Source organism: Pinus tabuliformis, chromosome 7, assembly GCF_031772625.1.
Source record: "Pinus tabuliformis cultivar Carrire ecotype Pingquan chromosome 7, CPIR1, whole genome shotgun sequence".
Taxonomy (NCBI): domain Eukaryota; kingdom Viridiplantae; phylum Streptophyta; class Pinopsida; order Pinales; family Pinaceae; genus Pinus; species Pinus tabuliformis.
The window spans coordinates 882,529,906-882,552,630 of NC_142293.1; the positions used below are offsets into that span (position 1 = coordinate 882,529,906).

At 33.0% G+C, this 22,725-nt stretch overlaps 1 pseudogene; it reads right to left on the reverse strand.

Moving 5' to 3' along the window:
• Positions 1–10,977: 10,977 nt before the first annotated feature.
• On the reverse strand, positions 10,978–14,602 carry LOC149250432 (serine hydroxymethyltransferase 3, chloroplastic-like; annotated as a pseudogene).
• Positions 14,603–22,725: the final 8,123 nt, after the last annotated feature.

Consider the following 22,725-nt stretch of genomic DNA (forward strand, 5'->3'; position numbering starts at 1 on the left):
ATTGAGAAAATTCTGGAGCGAACCATAAAACAACTAGTTATTGTGTTTTACGGTGAGTTACCACGCAGAAACAAAGACAAGTAAATCTCTAAAGAGTTCCTTGTTTTAATTGGTGAAGATCTCCATATTATAATGTTAATGTATTTCCATGTATTTGATAATATAATCAAAAGTATTTTAACAACCAGTTATTGTGTTTTACATTGAGTTACCACGCAAGAAACAAAGACGAGTAAATCTATATAAAATTCCTTATTCTAATTGGTGAAAGTCTCCCTATTATAATTTTAATGTATTTCCATGTATTTAATAATATAATCAAAAGTATTTTTATTTTTTTTAATTTATTTTTTCCTTTTCACTTTGTTCGGTTTTTGTAGCTTTTAAATTTATCTTAGTTGCGCAAGTCAAATTGTGAATTAACCTCCGCGTCATTGTCTCGAGGAGACTCCTCTGTCTGAACTTACATAATGTTGAGGCCAGTGGTCTTCGCGCACTAGAACCACAAACCTTGATGGTGGTATAGAATATTATTTATCCCATGCATGTGTTAAGACGGTGGAAATAAGATATTCAAAATATGAATCAAATTTAACATTATAAATTATTTTTAAAAATAATGTATATATATAAAGTTAAACATGATATAATATATTTGCTAGAACATGATTTTATATCGACTTTATATAGGGAAAGATCAAGTATCATAAATTAAAAAATTTATTACACTTTTTATTTTTACTTTTAATATTGAGTTGAGATGTAAAATTTAAAAAGTATCAATAACAAATAAGAATAATAAAACCAATGTGGTTTATAAATTAAGTATTTCAGTGTGCATGTGAGTCAAATATTTTAAAATCAAATAGATATAAAGAGAGAAAATGTATGAGAAATATTATTCCATTAATAGGTTTTTTCTAATTTAAAATAACAAAAAGATTTGTAATTCCTTCCATGCTTAATATGGAATTCTCATATATATATATATATATATATATATATATATATATACACACAAATTAATGTCAACCACGCATAGAGTATATAAAAAAAGTGAAAATAAATTTTTTAATATCAACCATGCATAGAGTATATAAAAAAAGTGAAATAAATTTTTTATTATAGTTAAAACATTATATTAGTGTATTGGTTAAAACCAATAGAGATTCATCTTAACTATAGATCTGCTCAGAGTTAAGATGAATCAAATATCTCCAGGTTTTGGAGTTAAAATGGATGTTGTCACATAATATTATATATAAAAGTAATACAATCATACTTATGTTAACAAATTAAAAAATCATAATTACAAAAAAAGTCAAATTCATCCATAAATAAAATCTTCAATTTCAAGTTTAATTTCAAATCAACTTTATACAAAGAGACAAAGTAATTTAAAGGAAAACAAAAAATTACTTTAATATGTAATTCCTTCACTACTTAATATGAAATTTATAGATTACTTGTAAAATTAATATTATTGATCTTACATGATGTCTAATTCATTATATCTTTAGTTGACATGAAATATAGAAGAAAAATATATTAATAACGTAAAAATATTTTAATTAACCATCAATAAAATATTTTACTATTCATATTAAATAACATAATTTTATATTTCACATATAACTATGGTTTCTATTTTCGCTCTACCTTATGAAAATATTTATATAATTTTTATATCAACTATGTATGGAGAGGGATATATAGGGTTTTGTAATCTCTAGCTAAGATGGATGGATTTATATAATATGATTTATAATATAATAAAATATAATACCATTATATTATATTTTAAATCAGATTCCAAAGACACCTATTTAAATAATTTAAATTAGTAATTAATTATTATTTAATTATATTAAAGTCTAAATAATAATTAATTACTAATTTAAATTATTTAAATAAGTGTTTTTGAAATATGATTTATAATATAATATAATGGTATTATATTTTATTATATTATAAATCATATTATATAAATCCATCCATCCTAGCTAGAGATTACAAAAACCTATATGTCCCTCCCCACAAATATATATTTTAATATTATAACATTTTTTCAAATATAACGCTCATTGATATTTTAATATTACTTTTTACTTATTAGTAATGTTTATGAAATATATATGTATTATTGTATTATATTTATTTTAATATTCTAAATTTTGTTCAAATATAACTCTTACATATATGTGTCAAATATAAATATCATTTATATATGTGTCAAATATAAATATCATTTATATTTTAAATAAAAGTATAACTCTTAGTTCACACTATAATGTATATTCTTATCACAATCACTTTTTGCAACAATTCATTGTTTATGTTTTATTTGTAGTTATTAAGTTATAAATACAGGTTGTGTCGCTAAGACTGAGTTTGAACAATTAAATGACAAGTGTAAATATTTTTGTGCAATAATAAATAAACAGTTTTATTGGAAATATTATGAAAAACAATATGAGATTAGTTGAGCTTCTTTCTTGTTACAAAATTATTAAAGTGGTAGATTCCCAAGTAGTGGACATTAAAAAGGTGATAATTGTCACATTTCTAACCTCCCATGGCTACCCAGATTCTAGGAGGAATAAATACAACAAAAAAAAATAATGTAAGTTGAGAGAATTGTTATGTTGGGTGGAGGAAAGGAGAAAGGATATCTTGAGAGAAATGAATGTTAGGAAAATGAAAGAGTTTTTTTGTAAAATATCACAGCTACAGAAGAAAAGAAAAAAAGAGTTCTTTCATTAAATCAGGATGTTGTTAGAGTCTGTAGAGGAAAGGAGATAATATAACATTGAATGAAGATAGGTTGTTGACATTAAAGAAGTCTTAGGTTTGTGGGATTTTTAAGTTTCAACTCACCAGTTGGGAGGACAAACTTGTTCCTACTACATTTCCAAGAGATTAGATAAGTGAAACAGATACTGTAGCTCATTATTATTAAGATGTTTATTTTGAAACATGTTATTACTAAGAGATATTTAACATATTGTGTTTTATACCCAGAATAAATAAATAACAATGCATACATTAAATATTACCAATGTATATGATTTGGCATGTAAGAAAAGAAAATTTTTAAATATGGTAGTATTTTCTTCGAAAAGTGTTGTTATTTTACTTTTAGTCCAAATGAAGAGATTCCCATAATATTTTCTAAGCTATTCAATACTAATTGGTTAAACAAATCATTCATAGGAATTACTTGTGAAAAATATAATGTAGTTAATCCAATTATTATTCTCCTATATTTAAATAGGTTGTTTGTCTCAACAAATTATATATTGCAAATAAAGAATAAAACATAACTAAAACTTTCACTAATTAAATAAAATGTTGAAAGTCTGATATAAAAGCTGAGAAAAGTAATCACAAAATGTACACAACAATTTTGGACAAAATATCGCTAGAAAACCCCCAAAAAGAAAATTGGTCCTTTATATCTAGGGGTTTTATTACTAATTTGCAATAAATTTTGTTATTGATAGATATTACAACTTCTTGCCAAACCATGAAAATGCTCTGGAAAAATATTTCTTCAGCTCCACAGGTTAATTTGACAACCAAAAGGATTATAAACTCCATCTACAACCTGGCATGGCATTTCTTGCAATTCACACTGCTATTGCAACAATCTACTATGAATTCTGGCAATCCTCCTTGTCTTCAATCAAATTGGTCTCCTGCAATTCGTTCAAAAAAGCTTGATTCGCTAAATTGGAAAATCGTACAACCTCTCTTGGAAATATTGACTTATTTATCTATAAAATATCTATGGGATAATTCCTTTGGCCTCTTTGTCTATAAAATATCTCTGAGATAATTCCTCCTGTGGATCTGAGAAACTGGAAGAATTATGATGAAAGGAATCTCCATAAATATTTACTGCAACAATTGTTATTGGAACCCTCACTAGTGTCAATCCTCACACTATCATTATTCCCTCTTTACTATATTCAGTGATCTATTTCTGATCAATTTCCTTTATAATTTCTCATTAATAAATCAATGTCCAAGATCTATATGCGAAATGATCTAATTGATGGCTAAAATCACCTAGAAACTTTACGAGAATTCTCTAGAGGAAAATCGACCATGTCTCAATTATCATTAATTAATTAATATCTTTCCCTAAATTAAAACTTAGGAAAATAATTAAAACTTATTAATTAATTTAATTAATACATTTACATTCAAAAGAATAACTTGGGCTTGGATATATTTTTTTCTCTTGTGTTCCTAGACTACATGACACCACCTGGGGCTAGGACACCTATCTAAGATACATAACCAACAATAGTTATAAAGGTTATTGTACAAGATTCTTAGAATTATCCTTCTCATACAAACTTTCTTGGAATAATTGTAAGCTTAATCTATAACTGAGTACTAAAGGAAGAATTATTGTAGGAACTACGTACTATGGAATAATGTAAGAATGTATTAATGAAACAAGAATATTGAACCAGATAAAAAAAGTAAGCATGCATAGCTATTGGTTTTATTTAATAGTAAACCATCTAGTTCAAATCTTTTTGTGGCTTCCCAAAGCCCTCCTTCAACCACTCTTGCGGCTTCTGCATCCGAGATCAATGTCGTTCAATCTTCCAAAGGAAAATCTCAGCAACCAGGAAGTAAGAAGAAATGCAAAGGTAAAAATAAGAAAGATACTCCCCCACAGGATAAACAAAACAATCAGTCTTTTGAAGAAAAGTGGAAACCTCATTATCCATGTTTGATTTGTAACAAGGAGAATTTTTCTCACGACTTTCCACACCGGGTGGAAGTGAATCAATACCTTAAATCATCCGCTACAATTGTTGTGTTGACAAATCCATTTCCGAATCAAGACACCAATATGGTTGCCTGGGATCCTACTTCCTCTAACTCGATTTTGATTATTTCCTCCGCTAAGTCGAAAAATGACGTTATGGAGGCCACTCGAAGTAAATACTACAGTAATGTGAATCCCTAAAATGTTCAAGTTGCTGATCAACCTGCTAGTTTGACTACATCTCCATTGGATCCTACTCTGAATGTGTTTCCTGCTAAATTAACAATTAAGCCTCCCAAAGGTGTTGTCCATAAATATAATTTCAACCCTCGTGCAAGAGTTGCTTATAATTATAACATATTTGAGGATCTCGCTCAAGCTCCTTCAGCTATGTCGACTCTTGAGGTGTTGTAAAATTTCCCTTCCCAAAAGAAGGATTTTCTTTCTGCAATTGGATGTATTGATCCTTCGGATTCCAACCTAGTATTTTTAACCATGAGAATTATACGCCTTGAATTCCAGCCCAATTAGCTTTCATGATTCGAGTTGTTATTCATGGTAATAATATCCATCATTCCATTATGGATGAAGGAGCCTCAACCTGTATCATGTCGCTTTCTTACTAGAAGGCCATTGGTTCTCCCCAATTGAATCAATCGCCTACTACTCTAAATGATTTTGACATAAGAGGCTTCAAGCCTTGTGGAATTTTTAATTCGTTATAAGTAGAATTACGTAGCAAGACCATATCAGTAGAATTCGAAGTTATCAACGGACCACTAGGCTATAATCTTCTACTAGGTTGTACGTAGGTTTATGATATGGTTGTTGTTGTTTCAACATATTTTAGGATGATTGCTTTCCCTCATAAGGGAGAAATAGTAGCCATTCATTAGCTCACTTTCTTTACCACCAATTCTCAAGTTAATGGAAGTGTCCCTATTGTGGGAGAAACCCCACATGGATATCAACATGTTGGGGTAGGACTACTTAAGGATCCATCTCTCCTGGGAACCTTTTCTCTTCCCCCTCTTTCTCCCGACAACTCTAATTTGGTTTCCCATGTCAACATGATATCTTCTTGTACTACTCTAGGTGATCCATGGGTAACGCTACATGAATCCAATATTGACACTTTTGGTGACCTCATATCGTTCAGTCCCATTGATCTCGACTACGAAGCCATTGATTTGGCTTGTGCGGTGCACTCTACTCTTCCCTCTTCGATCAATTGGGTTGATCGTTCCTTAGATTATGGCACATCCTCTGATTCCTTCTCTCATACATTTTCTACTGATGAGAGCATCATGGAGATCATGATGTCAGATGATACACCATGGAACGATCATCATCACCATTCCTCTTTGTCAGATTCTTTCGAGGATAGTCTTAGTGAACTATATTGGCTCAATATCATTAATTTTTCTTAAAATTCCATATCCATTCATGATGTTGATTCTGAGAATAATTTGTCAAACATTGAAGAGATTATCCCTCTCGACATTTAGATCAAAACCGACATTGTTGAGAACGTACATATCGGTGCATTTTTCTCTCCTGATGAGATCAAGACCTATAAAACCATTTTCCAAGAGTTTCAAGACGTTTTTGCCTATTCTTATGAAGAGATTCTAGGTATTGAACCAAAAATAATTGTACATGAAATTAAGAGGTATCCTATGTTAAGTCAGTTTGGCAGCACCTCCATCTGATCCATCCCAAGAAGGCTGCCACTATTAAGGCTAAAGTTTAAAAAATCCTACACACTTTTTTCATCTACCCAGTACCTTTAACTGATTGGGTGTCAAACATTGTTTCTGTCATGAAGAAATAGGGAACAGTTCATGTGTGTGTCAATTATCGGGACAATAATCATGCTTGTCCTAAGGATAATTATCCTACCCCGCTCATCAACTAGATTATTGATGATTGTGTTGGTTGTGAAATATTTTCATTTATGGATGGTTTTTCTAGATACAATCAGATCAACATTCTTCCAGCGAACCAACATAAAACTGCATTTATTTGTCCCTGGGGCATATTTGCATATATAAAACTGTTAGGCCCCTATACTACTAGTGTAACCCCTTATTGTTATTAGTACAACCAACTTATTATATTGATGTACCCATGTAGTGCCCATATTTTTATTATTGTGCCCCATAGAAGCCCACTATTGTTATTATTGTGCCCTTACATTATTATTGTTATGTCAGCTCTGATTATGTTATGACCCCTTAGACTCCTATATATAGAAAGGAGGTCTTTTCAATTGTATCATCCAAGAATTTTTCATCTGTGTAATTTAAAGAAGGTTGCCCCCTCGAAGAGGCTGAATTCTAAGGCGTTGATCTCTCTCTTCTATCTTTTTGTGAGTTGGTTTCATAACATTTGGTATCAAATTTTTGGATTCTAGGGTTTTGCTGCTCCAAACAGATCATCGTGGCATTTTCACTATAACTTTTGTTCTGCAACGTTTCAGAAGCTAACAAAAAAACCCATTTGAGAAGAAATCGCACTTACTCTCGGGTCTAAATTTCAGAGCTTTTTGCACTCTATTTGCGGAGATATGATCTGAGGAAGTTGGTCTTTTTTCAGACTCCTGAATTACATTCCAAATAGGTGACCTGGGGAAAATCATCATAACTTTCTCTCTGAGCATCAGATTGAAATTTTATAAGAAGGTACAAAAAGAGGACAGACTGTAGTTTCTTGTATATATTTTTTAGTGCCAAAGGTTGAAACAATGACACGTGGAACTTCATACAAGTTAGCTCTTTTGGAAAGGTCTATAATCAGGTCATCTTGGGAGATTGTGCATAACTCTTTCTTGGAGAATCCAATTTGGATCAGAATAGAAGGATTGGAAAGAGGAAATAGAGGGCTACTATAGATCACAATTTCAGAACTTAAAGATCCGAAAGTACAGAGTTACAGTGGTTTCAAGATCGAGCTCCTAAAATCAAGAAAAAGCAAGATGAGGAAGTTTGATGGCAAGGATCCGGTAAATTGGATACTTCAGATGGAGAAATATTTTGATCTACATGGTGTACCACTATTACCAAAGGTATGTACTACATATTCATATTTAGAATCGGATCATTTTTTATGGTATGAAGGGCTTTGTTCTCATAAACAACTTGTTAAATGGTCAATTTTCACGGAGGAAATGATAGCACATTATGAGGATACAAAGAGCAACACCTTCTTTAGAGCAACACCACAACAATTGGAAAGAGTAAAATGGTTTTGTGACATAGTGGAAAGAAAAATTATGGAAACCAGGAAGCATACCCCTCACAACTATAAAGATGGAAGTGTTGTTTCTCCTAGCCTTCCACAACCTACAAGGGTTACACCACAACAATTGGAAGAAAAAAGAGAAAAAGGGCTTTGTTACAATTGTGATAGCAAATGCACTAAAGGTCATAAGTGTGCTAAGAAGAAATTATTTTACATAGAATATGAAGAGGAGGAAGAAAAGGATCAAGAAACATCAAAAGAAGAGGATTTACACCAAGACCCCACCCCAAAGGAAGAAGAAATGAATCAGACCATATCTTGTAAAGCATTGGCAAGAATTACCACTCAAACTCTCAAGATAGAAGGACATATCAAGAAGAAAAAGGTGCAAGAAGTGAAAGATCACATCGAGAAAGAAGAAATGAATCCAACCATATCTTGTAATTCATTGGTTGAAATTACCACTCCTCAAACTATCAAGATAGAAGGACATATCAAGAAGAAAAATGTTCAAGAAGTGAAAGATCACATCAAGCATCAAGAAATGAATCCAATCATATCTTGTAAAGGATTGGAAGAAATTACCACTCCTCAAACTCTAGAGATAGAAGGACATATTAAGAAGAAAAAGGTTCAAGCAGTGAAAGATCACATCGAACATCAACAACAAGTTCTCCAACTTTTAAAGGATAATGCCACTTCGGTGCAAAATCAAACAAAACAACGGGTAGATCAACATCGTAGTGAAAAATGTTTTGATGTAGGTGATTGGGTATTTTTATTGCTACATCTCAAGCAAGCTATTTATGACAAGGAAATGTTGGCATAATTACATGCACTTAAGAAATGGCAACCTTACTGAATGGGAAGACTCTTCAAGGTAAAAATGGATCATGATAGTCTTAAATACTTTTTAGAACAACTATTATCTTTCGAAGAACAGAAAAAAATGTGTCACAAATATGTTGGGTTATGACTTTGACATCATCTATAGAAAATGGAAGCAAAATTTTGTTGCAGATGCACTCTCAAGAAAGGATGAGGATGTGGAAGCATTGTTTTGTGCTATTTCTATTATCCAACCAGATTGGATAAATGAAGCAAGGGATGAATGGAAGAAGGACGAAGAAGTATGGCCACTTATTCAAAAGTTGCAAAGATCCCAATTCAAACAATATTGCCAAAAATTGAAGAGGAAGGAAAAATCATATTGGAACCTAGAGTAGTCACAGAAACAAGAACCCGACAGCTACGAAATCGATCAATTTCAGAGTATCTCATCAAGTGGAAGAACTTACCCACTGAAGATTCCACATGGGAGGACAAGAATTTTATACAGAAGCATCAAGAACTACTCAAGCGTTGAGGACAACACTTTTTGAAGGAGAGGGGCATGTTAGGCCCCTATACTACTAGTGTAACCCCTTATTGTTATTAGTACAACCCACTTATTATATTTATGTACCCATGTAGTGCCCATATTGTTACTATTGTGCCCCATAGAAGCCCATTATTGTTATTATTGTGCCCTTACATTATTATTATTGTTATGTCAGCTATGATTATGTTATGACCCCTTAGACTCCTATATATAGAAAGGAGGTCTTTTCATTTGTATCATCCAAGAATTGTTCATTTGTGTAATGTAAAGGAGGTTGCCCCCTCGAAGAGGCTGAATTCTAAGGTGTTGATCTCTCTCTTCTATCTTTTTGTGAGCCGGTTTCATAACAAAAACTCCCTTTTGGATTAAAAAATGTTGGGGCTACGTTTCAGAGGGAAATGAATTATGCCTTACATGACATAAAACACATCATACAACCATATTTGGACGACCTCCCTAATCACTCGAAACTTCTGCTCATCATCTGATGCACCTTTGGGCTATATATTTGAGTTGTCGACACATGTAAAATTAGGCTCAATCCATACAAGTGTGTGTTTTGTGCTAGCTCCAGTGAACTTATTGGTTTTATTTTATCGAAACATGTAATTCATATTGACTCATTAAAAGTCTAGGAAATCATAGATCTACCTACTCCTTCTTCCCTCCTTCAGCGTCAACGAATTCAAGGGAAGGCTATCTTTCTTTGTAGGTTTGTTCCCAAGTATGCCAAATTGACCAAGGGATTTACTCCTTGTTAGAAAAAGGGGTTCCCTTCCATTTGGGCTATGTTTATTAAAAGGAATTCAATTCTTTGAAATATGTTGTAATCAGGGAAGATTTTAAGAACCACCCTAAATTTATATGTATAATAAATGGGAGAATCCCCATGATACATAGGAAAAATGGGAGGCGATTTTATCAATAATATAATATGTATATATAATTTTTTTGGCAAATCTCACACTAGATTATATTATCTTGTAAATTCATGTCGAATCTTTCACTGAATTATAAAATCTTGTAAGATCTTGGCAAATCTTTCACTGAATAATAAAACATTGTGAAGTCTTGGTGAATGTTTTCTTAAAGTATGAAACCATATATGATAATAGGAAAAAATATTCATTAAATTGTAATATACTAACATACATTTTTGGAAAAAAAGAAACATAATTTTCTCTTCCTACAAACAATGTTGCATGTTTTAGTGGTTGTGTTTGTCAAAGTTCTTACTATACACTCTTTCATATCCTTCTATTAGTTTTCATAATATTCGACAACAAATTTCTTGTATGTGTTGATCTTGACCACTAGGTATGTCAAGGTAGGAGAGATTAATCTTTTCTCTACCACTTTTGTCAAGCTATGAGAGATTAATGTTTGTAAAAAATTTGTTTTACTTTTCTCCCAACTTTTGTTTCCTTGAGTGTTTCCATCACTACCTTGTTGATTCCATATCAAACCAATTTCTCAAATGCAAGCCTAATTGTGACAAAGGACTTGATTGCTTCTACAAATTTGTAGCCTCATTGTAAGGAGAAGTTGTGAGCACGTCATATATCTAAGTAAGATTTTTAGTGCCAACACCAAACAATGGAAATTGGCTAGCAAATGATTCAACCCACTTTTTAAGATTAATAATGCTATTTTGTAGTTGGAAATTGTCTGACTTAATAAATTCTATAAAATATTTTAATTTTGTACTTTTCACAAAGCTCTTAGCCTTAATGGCTATCTGCACCCCCTTGTGGATAAAATATGCAACCTTAATAAAGTCATCCTCAAGAAGCCCATGGATGGTTAATGCAGGAGTCCCTATGCATATACCACCAAGAACCATAACACTTTTATAACCTGAAAATGTAAGGTATTAAAGTAAGCTATATCATCCCATGGAGAAAGGAAAACCAATGAATCCCTTACATCTAAATATACAAAGAAAAAATTCATGTAACTTAGTATAAAATTCTTTCTTAGTGTGATAGAAGCAAAATCCAAAGCATTCTCTACTCTTGCACCATAAATGCCCTTTCCAAGCCCATTAATATATACCATGTTACACTCAACCAACTAAATCCAATATAAATTAATATACAAGTAGGTTGTGTACTCTAGCATATGAACAGAGGATCCTTACCAAGGGCCTCAAATCAAATAGAACTAGGTGATTTTCACTACCACCAAACACCAAATTGTAACCCAAATCCATTAGGCTCTTTGCAAGGGCTCGGCAATTTGCTACAACTTAATAAAACTATTTTACATTTGATAATAAACAAAATCCATTCAAAAAATAATTCACATGCATGAATTTTACAAAATCTTATACATGTGAGAGTGATACACTTGTACTTGATAAGCCTTGAACTCTATAGTTACATCATGTTTTAAACAAACAACCAACCCTCCTATGGTATGGTTATGTGGTCCTCCCTAGAAAGCCACAAATTATTTCATGTATCTTTTAGAAACAAAATGATAAAAAAAATCAATATATCCAATATTATGATATTAGTGAGCAAGAGAACAATATGGATGATGGAGGAAAGGAAGGAGAACTCAGATTGACCTATAATCCTGGAAAAACTATATTTTTTATGGTTGTCTCTAGGTAGACCCCCAATACTGGTTCCTTCCTGAAGAATATCATGCCTCCCCAAGGACCTCGTAAAGACTAAAAATCACAACCCTCCAATCCAAAAATATTTCAGAATGAAAAATATCAGAAAGATAAAAATGAAAGGAAAAAAGTGAAACAATTGACAAACAATTCAAGGAACATAATGAGTTTCATCAAAGCTTTTATCTAGTAGTGATAAGAAATAGAAAGAATATAAAAAATGAAAACAGGAAACTGAATCAAAGAACATGTAAGAGAATCAAAAGGACAATCTACACCTCTTAACTCTATAATCACTCCTCCTATGATGGGAATGGCATATTTGTTTTAGTTCTTCGTCATTTCTTGAACATTAATGGGATTCTTTTTCTTCTACAAGGGGGAAATGGTCCATCTAGTATACTCATATTTTTAATCAAAAGGGTGAAGTGCAGAGAAAATTAATGGCATCAACTCACCTTGTGCGTTGTAGTTGTTACTACATCACAAAAAACAAATGTATTGACCATTATAGAAGCAATGATGAGACCATTTATGTGTTCCATGTCCATCATTAAGTATGCCCCAACTGTATTGGCAATCTTCCCAAACCACAAACTTTTTAGTACTAAAAATCATATTAAAAAAAAAAAAAAATCCAACATTACATACTATAAGAACATATTAATAAAATATGCTAGAATAAACATTGTTGGAAAGAGAAATTTTTGAAAGGACTACCATTATAAGATCTAGAAATACCCAGCTTCAATACCTGCCTCATGCGAGGGTAATCAATATCTTGGGTATATGCATTAGCACCAGCAATGATCAGCTTGATCCTAAAAATGGTGGCATTCTTTTCAAGCATCTCATAGTCAATTAATCCTATAACCCAAGAAAGCAAAACTGACCATTAACACTTTGAACACCTCCCCAAAAGATTGGTTCAATATTTGTCAATGATGGAACTATTTCCCTCCTAATTATTATTAGATTGGAAATGTGAGCTCACATGTGGACTCATCTAGACGATATGGAATTGATTCAAAGTAAATTGATGTAGCAGATACTCTCTTTTTTGCTATCATGAATCCATGAGACAGATTCCCTCCATGTGGTAAGTCCAAAGCCTAAATGTTGCAAAGAAAATTTTCACATGTTACATGCCTAAATAGGAATGATAATCTTATCAAAGGAGGTTTTTAGTTCAGAACCATACACACCATAATGTGATGATGTGGTTGGAGGAGGGTTGTATAAACAACAAAATTATTTGGGGATCGAGATAATGGTTGAAAATTAACACCCTATGTATTGTTGTCAAGATGAAATGCTTCTAGGGCCCTCTGCTAGCAAAGTGTCTCACTTTGGTCAATGAATTCATTGCCAGCATATTATATGCATGGCATAAATCCCAACCCAACACAGTAGTGAATAAATATAGAAAAGTGTCCAACAATTGTATCCATCATTGTGGTAACAAATACTCATGCAACAACTACAGGTCTCTACACTATAACTATGAACTTAGAAACCATTACACACGTGTCAAATATTCAAACTAAAAAGTATAGGTCCAAAAGCTAAGAGAAATTGAGTTTAACAAGAAAAAAAATACCAAGTGGAAAGAATAAATTGCCAAGCAGCTGAGACACAATCACAATCATGATGGTGCCATTATTCACATTCCAAGTTATATGTTCAGGCACTTACCTCTTACCGGGGAGTCCTTTTGCATACTTATTTGTTAGACATGATCCAACAGCTTCCATAACTGCCCAAGATGTAAAATTTTCAAAAGAAATAAGTTCCAAGCCATTGAATTGCAACTGCTTTTCTTTCTCAATTATCACATTCATTTCAAGATCAAGCTCACTCAGAGGGGGATCTATAAAGCTATGCTTTCCCTTTGTAGTGATTAATTTACAAACTAGATAAAGAAAACACAATAAATTTAGTACCCTCGGTAACTGAGGCATAGTTTTACAGGAGCATAATTGTATTATTGAGGTCTATAATTTCTATTTGCTAGCATCCGAGGGGAATCCAGATCAAGAAAAAAGTCTTTATCAAGCCATTCACTAACCATTAACTCAACAAAACTGTAAATAAAACCGAGGTATTTGACATAGTTCATTAAATGAAGATAAGAAGCTTATTTGCAGCAATTCAATTCACAAATGAATCTTCTAAACACCTCCAAGTTAAACTATATTCAACTATGATCTGTGATTTCTTCACTTGGTCTTCAAATGGAAATATTATCAAGGATTTCACATAGGCTATATATACATGTAGCAATTTCAACCAAAATCAAATACATAAATAAAGAAATCATAGCTTGAATTATGAACAACATGCACACCTGGGAAGTTGCATGGTTGCGCTAGCATGAACGCCAAAGGATTTCCCATTGTCAAGCTTGTTGTGATACAAAAAGGTTTATATGATGGGCACGGCCTCAAAGTTTCAAACCTCCTAATTTTCTGCTTTTCTGTTGCCAAGGAAACCCCAAAACTAGTTGTGAACTTTTAGGCATCAAATTTGCAGTTGGGTTCAAATTATATTGACCCAACAAGCCCATCCCTACTACTCCACTACCCCTTATGACCTACAATGAATATTTTTTCACCTAAAACAATAGTTATCCTCTATGCCCACTTCAAAATGTGAAAAATAATCAAATATCGGGAGACATGTAAATCCAGAACTTGATATATTGTGGATAATTCTCTCGCAGAGGTAGACATGACAGACACCAAAAGCAGCACCAATTCGAATTTTCCTCATGCGCATTGCTGAATTGGGTTCGAATCACAGATAATATACAGAACAAGAATATCATACATGTAGGAGAAGCTGACTTGGGTTCGAATCGCAGATAATATATAGAACAAGAATATCACACATATTCGCAGATAATATATATAACAAGAATATTACCTTGGCAAGCACCAACAAAGAAAGGCCATGGATAAGTTTTATCAACCTCCAGATTGCAACCCACCTTGGAACTTTAACCTTTGGAGTCATTTTTATGCCTTCATATAGGTATTTTATTTGATGATGCACTTGAAAAGGAGGGATATCCTTGTATACAAAATTGTTATTCCTTCTTTCATGTCCAAATGGATCTAGAGGCAATCAAGGGCAATGATCTATGTTATTTGAGTTCTCTATCATCAAACAGTGCAATAAGGAAGCCTCCTGCCGAGTACCCTATCCTCAAATAAGGGGATAATAACACCCCATACCTCCTGAGAAAAATACAAATGAACACCAGAACATGGTCTATTGTTTCCCCTTCACATTTTCACAGAGTACAAATTCTAAGACCCTACCTTGCCCTATTTTGTAGAACCTCTCACATCAAAAAATTATTTGTTAGGGCCAACCACATAAAAATCATGGATTTAATTGAAGATTTAACTTTCCAAATCTTCCCCACCACCAAGCTACTACTACTACTTCATCATCAAAGATAGCCTTGTACCACAAGCTAGTTGTCAACAGTCATATGGCAGGATCGTTGGACCATACAACTTTCTTGCATGAAGAAAACATGGAGACAACTCTTTTCTCCTAAATGCAACCAATGTTGAGTTTTAAAAAAAAAAATATTGATTTTTTACTAAGAAACAACAAAATATATAGAATTTCCTTATGAGAGAGTTGCTAAGATGGAATCTTCATCTATAAACATTTACCTATCAAGATGAGAAAATGCAAATCAAATTTCTTTCTTACTCCATAGACTCCAACTGCGAGATTAAAAAAAAAAAAAAAACACATCAAGTTTGTTTACCCCAACATGCCAACAAGTAGAAAGCCCCAACTATATAATATAAGAAAGTAGTAGATATCCCAAAGGCCTAAAGGGGATCTAATGGAAATAAGTGATCAAATTTATTTCTTATTCCATAGACTCCAATTGCAAGATTAAAAAATTAAAATTAAAAAAAAAAAAACACACACACACACACACATCAATTTTGTTTACCCCAACATTCCAACAAGTTGCAAGCCCCAACTATATAATATAAGAAAGTAGTAGGTATCCCAAATGCCTAAAGGGGATCTAATGGAAATAAGTGACCGTTGTTAGAAGCCTTCCAATCAGTATAAATATATAAATGTAGATTTATTATTATTTTAATTGGAAATTTCAATTAAATAATAAAATTTAATTACGTCTCTCCCAATCTAAATTGCTTATTAGCATAATTCACTACCTTCATAAGTCTTCCATTTTTTAATAGCGTTGTAATATGTGGATTAATTTCCTTTTTGGTGCACAATCTCTGCCTTTTAGGAAAATATGGTGCAGTGGCCCAAACCCTACATATCATTACGACAAACTAAGAATAACAGAGAAGATGAAAGGTTGTACAAACCAGCATATTTTTTAAACAACTAATCCAACATCAGTACCTTAAATTTTTCATGAAGATATCATATTGAAAACATTTGAAAAATGGTGGGAAATTTGGGTAGCGACTATCTCTCTTCTGCAAGGGTGATGTGGAAAGAGTGATAAGATTTCACTGTTTTGAATTTTTTTTTTTGTTAAATTAGAAAAACCAATATTAATGGAGATATTGGTATTTTTTACTAAATTTTGTGAAGTGACTGAATGTAGCTTTAACCATTCACCTTAAGATGTTTTTTACAATATAATTCCCTAAGTCTATTTAATATCTTCATTATCATAAAAACTAACCTATATCCATCTTAACTCCACATCTACCACTCTTAGAGGGATGCAATCTATTTATCCCTCTCAACGTTTGGTGGATCCGGAATTAAGATGGATCTAAGCTAATATAATTTCCCCTTTAAATAGTCTATGCTCACATGAATACCATGGTATTACCATGGGTCAATACCATGGGTTATCATAAACCTGGAGCTTAAAAACTACTATTAGTAATTTATAAAAATTAATCAAATTAATAATTGATTTTTATTTTATTTTTTTATTTTAACCGAGTTAAAATGTTTAAGTGACATTAAATTACAAGATCCATTTTTACTCTTGATCTACCAAGCCCCCCGAGAGGGATCAAATATTTTTTTCACTTTATGCTAGTTTGCATATCACGATATTTGATCCCTCTTGGCGTTTAGTAGATAAAAATGGATCTATGCTTGTTTAATTCCCCCCTTTAAATAGGTTACATTCCATGTGAATACCATGGGTCAATACCATGTGCCATATTTATTTTTATTAATACTAAAATTAGGGTTAATAATTTTTTTGCATGTTATTAATAATAATTTGGCCCATGGTATTTTGCCCATAGTATTTGGCCCATAGGTTTCACCTAAATATAACGCATTTTTTGAGTGTCCTTAAATATAAGGTGACTTATGGAGTAAATATAAAAAAATGTTTTATTTTTTTACCATACCTCTCGTTTATTTATATTTTTATTAATTTACCATACCTCTTTTATAAATATGGTATTTGGACCATAGGATTCACTTAAATAAAACCTCTTTTTGAGCCTTCTTAAATAGAAAGAGGGTTATGGACCAAATATAAAAAGAGGTTTTATTTATTTACCATACCTCCACTTTATTTATATTTTTATTTATTTATCATACCTTTGGACTAAGTATAAAAAGAGGTTTTATTTATTTACCATACCTCCACTTTATTTATATTTTTATTTATTTACACCCTTGTGTGTTCGTAAATATAAGGTGACTTATGGAGTAAATATTAAAAAAAATGTTTTATTTATTTACAATAACTCTCGTTTATTTATATTTTTATTAATTTACCATACCTCTTTTATAAATATGGTATTTTGCCCATAGGATTCACTTAAATAAAATTTCTTTCTTTATCCTTCTTAAATAGAAAGAGGGTTATGGACTAAATATAAAAAGAGGTTTTATTTATTTACCATACCTTGAGTTTATTTATATTTTATTTATTTACCATATCTTTGGAGTAAGTTTAAAAAGAGGTTTTATTTATTTACCATACCTCTACTTTATTTATATTTTTATTTATTTATACCTTTGCCATCAATGAAAACCAGATTTGAAAATAGGGAGTTGTTCAAAGAAGAAATCATGGCAATTGGGACCAAATATAACCTCCAAAACCATCTCCCAAACTAGAAAATGGGTCATTGCAAAAAAATTTAACATTACAAAGCAGAAAATCAAGCGATTGTAATGGAATATAACCTCCCAAACCAGGCGAATTGGGTCAAATGAGTCTTTTCATAGTTTACCCGCCCCTTATTTTTTGGGCTAAAATGAAAAAAAAAAAAATTTTTAAATAAAAGTTGGGCTAAATATATGAAATGGGTGTTTTATAAAAATTTCGCCCCTCTAAAATGAAAAACCCCTTAAATTTCGCCCGTGGGCTAAAATTCACCCCTAAAAGTTACCATGGTTGTAATTCAAGAATCCTTGTTATATCCCCCAAATTATCAACGTGATTACTTCATGTACCTCTTCGCTGCAGTTACTACCATCGCTATGGTATTGGTCCAAGAGGATGATGTAGGGACTGAAGACCTATTTATTATCTAATTCAGAACTTGAATCATACCGAAATCAAATATACTCATGTCGAGAAGTTAGCTTTAGCGACTATCCAAGTTGTCCGAAGGTTCTGCCATTATATCTTGCTCCGTAAAAATATGGTTGTTTCCGATTGCAACCCCATGACATACATCTTGTCATGATAATTGTTGAGGGAAAAGTACTCTAAGTGGATTTTCATCCTCCAGGAGTTCGATTTGGAGTTCATCAAATCCAAGTCGAAGAAATCCTTAGTCTGTTTTGAGCTAATTTCTGACCTTCCCACTATTAGAATGGAAATAATGTTTGGTGATTCTATTTCAGACGATTTGTTGTTCCTGATCATGTCATATAACCTGTGGTATTGTTATGAAGAATTTGGTATCTACGGATAAATACTAGCTCCCTAGATAAGTAGCCATATCTAGAACAATAGTTTAAATCACTTTAACCTTTTTCTATAATTAATAGATAAGACAAAGAGAATGAGAGGACCTACTTGTACTTTCGCTTTCCTCTTGCCTCCTTTGTATCGGTCCTATCACTCCTTCCTGTACTTAACACGATTGAGAAGTACTGTAAACATAAAAAGAAAGCCAAAGAACCAATCAAAGAAAAATATCTATTGATTACAAGTAAATGGAATCAGATACATTTGCACATATGAGCATTACATATCAAGATAAGCATATGGAAAAAGGTGTAAATACTTTATTGAATAGAAGGAAGGATTAAAACCATGAAGCGTGATTCGAAGTCACTCCTGCAGCCTTGGTTCCATCCACATCACATCATAAGCATGACAATTCGGTAGCATAACTACACTTACAATTCTCAAACTAACATTATCTCCTTACAATTCATCAAAGTCTAGCCCTTGATCACTTAGATGAGTGGTCAATTTATAGGAAGATGGAGGAGGTTTTGTCATCAATGAGGGTATTGAATGGCCTTCCATACTTAGAATTAGTTAAATGGAGGAATGGATGAGAGGATAGGAGGTATCTTATCTCATTCCTCATCCATTTTCAAGCTCATAGGAGATGATAAGTATGGGAATCTTCTAGAAGGCTCCAAAATATAAGAATATTCCCCAAACCCTATGTGAATTTCGCTCAAACTTTCCCAGCGCAGGTCAAAGAGGGCATAAGTGCTCTGCAGAGCACCCTGTCATGGACTTAACTGCTCTGCAGAGCACCCTGTCATGGACTTAACTGCTCTGCAGTGCACCCTTACATGGGCCTACCTACGCTGGTCCCCCTAGAGGTCATTTCAGGATGTCTTTAGGCCATGAAATTGTCTAGGAAGGAGGCATTCAAAAGATTGACTTGTTTAGGGCATGTAGCAACCGAAATTAGGGTTTGATGAGCCCTAAAACATTGAATTGGATGATGGGAGTGATGTGCCCAAATGGATCTGTAACAGCTACCCCCTTAAGCATGTAGTTGAAAATGTAATGTCGAGTGAAATGCTTTACGATGTGATGAGGAGGTTCCAAAGTGATTGGTGACCTACATCGATTACAACACATAATATCATGATATTTTGATTTTTTCTCATGAATTGTTGAGGGAAGGCATACCCATGCTCAGAATATAAACTTTCATTACAAGTACATAGACATTCGTCTACATATATATACCCATGATCGGAGTGACCATCAATGTAAAGCCATTGTACGAATGATTTGGTACATTTCCTCAAATCGAACCCGAATGGATGAAACTAGATATGCGGCCTTCTATCTCATTCAATGATTCTAACCATGTGAATATGTGATATGAAGTCGAACATGGGAAGAGACCGTCTGATTACCATCGAATGATGTAAGTTGTTAACGGACGTGAGAGAAATCACCGATAATGATAATGATCCTCAAGGAACTGCAGTACATTATGCATGGTTTGAATAGATGTTTTGATGTCGAACACCATACAAAGTCTCTTGGTCAAAGGCCAGTGATGTCAACCTATCGCCAGAAGCAAGAAACCTACCATTGATGTATGGAAGCCTTAAGGTACTGGAAAGGTGTTTCTAAGTCAACTTCTTGGATAGTGAGTTGATGTCGACAAGAAGCGACTCATTGCAGGAGGGCCTTGATGTATCCCACATCAATGACACAAAATGGGTGTAATGTTTTTGGAGACGAAATTTGACTGACGACACAAGGTTCAAGAATGGCGGTCATGAAAATGAAGGTTTATGGTATTGCAAAGGATGAATTTTAACGGAATGACTTCTCTTGAACATGTCGGTAACACTGAAATGAATTGGTAGCATTGACCCAAAACAAAGTGATGGATGGTATGATAACCATCAAGCTGGTAACCCAACCCAAATAGTCACGGTGATGAATTGAAAGTGTCATGTTCAAAAGCGACCTACTACCAAAAGTGGTTTAACCCTTTTTCCATTTTCCCCAGTCATTTCTAACCAATACCTCTTTATTTTTATCAAGCTTGAGGAGGATAACATATGCTTGTTGTATAATTCCACCATTTGGGTGAATCCATCACTATGTGATGTATTAACGAGTCTAGCAAAGGTGAAACTCGGTCTTGTCATGATTGACAAGTTTGTCGCTATTTGATATTTTAACGAGTTTAATAACAAAGATAACTCGGTCCTTTTCATGTTTAGAGAGTTTGAAAAGGGACGAAAAGAAAACTCCACAAGTTATTTTTCTTATATTTTTCTCTCAAGCCCGAAAAAGCGTAAAATAATACAAGAGAGAAACTATTAACCATGTTCGATCCACGTATTCCTTTTTCATAAATAATCTATCTCAGCGCGAAAAAGGGCTAAACTTATACTAAGTAGATTTAGTTTCCAATCTGTTAACGAGCTGAAAAGGACAAGCGCTTAGCAATCTTTTCATATTTAGAGAGTCTGAAAAGAGATTAAAGAGGACTCCAAGGGGGTTCCTTTTTCGATGTTTAACAGAGCTCGAAAAAGAGATAAAAGTATGATCTGTGGTCAAAGATGCAATTAACAATCGATCACGTCAAATTCTATAAGTTGGTTGTAAAACCTACTCAAAACACCACCAAATGGATTAAACATACTTGTTTCATGAGTAAAAATATGTAAATACTAAGGTTTATTTGATTAATTAAAATGAAATAAACATAAAACAAGTATTTACCATATAATTTTTACCATTTGATATTTACCATTCAGTTTTGTGCTCTGGGCTATTTTTTTACCTCAAACTTCAATAGCTAATTGCGAGAGATTCTGTGGACCATTTCTCATGTCGTCCAGACCAAGTAGGAGATCTACCACTCCTATTTATTTTCATGTCATTCTTTTTACTGTTTCATGCATGTTTTAGGGTTTTTTTGGATCTCCGGGTTAGAATTTTTCGCCCTGGTATCAACGCAGGTTTGCATGTCAAAATTGTGTTAAAGAGCACCCAGATAGAAAGTTGCTTGCTCTGCAGTGAACTGTCTCCTTTCCTAGGCTAAATTGGGCGAGTTTCCCAAACTTGTTTCACCTGTTTGCTCCAAAATTTGTCTTGTTTATAGCATGGAAAGGATCCTAATTAAGCTTATGGTTTGATTTCAATCTTTCATCAGATCAGAATGACTATCACTTGGCAAGAAAGAGAGCATGAAAATTAAGACATGATTGCCCTAAATAATATGGGTACAGTTGAGGCCCTCAAAAACTATGCGTTGCTCAAATAATTTAGGTTGTTTCGAATGAGGCAACAAATAGAACTATTGCAGTTTCTAGTTCATGCATGGGATCCAACAGATCAGGCTTTTCACATAGGGGAAAAAGTGGTCCCTATTATGATCGATGATGTTTAATTTCTTACCGGGCTTTCGAGGCGAGGCGCCCCCATCTCACTTTCATGATTTTCCCATGGAGGTGAATCAGTGAGGGATTACATTTGACAGTTTTGTCAGCTAGGTACACAGCCTTCCCCAGTATGGTCGCTAATTTGTCATGAAGAATTTGGTATCTATGGATAAATACTAATTCCCTAGATTAGTAACCATATCTAGAACAATAGTTTAAATCATTTTAACCTTTTTCTATAAATAATAGATAAGACAAAGAGAATGAGAGGACCTACTTGTACTTTACCTTTCCTCTTGCTTCCTTTGTATCGGTCTTGTCGCTCCTTCCCATACTTCACACGCATGAGAAGTACCT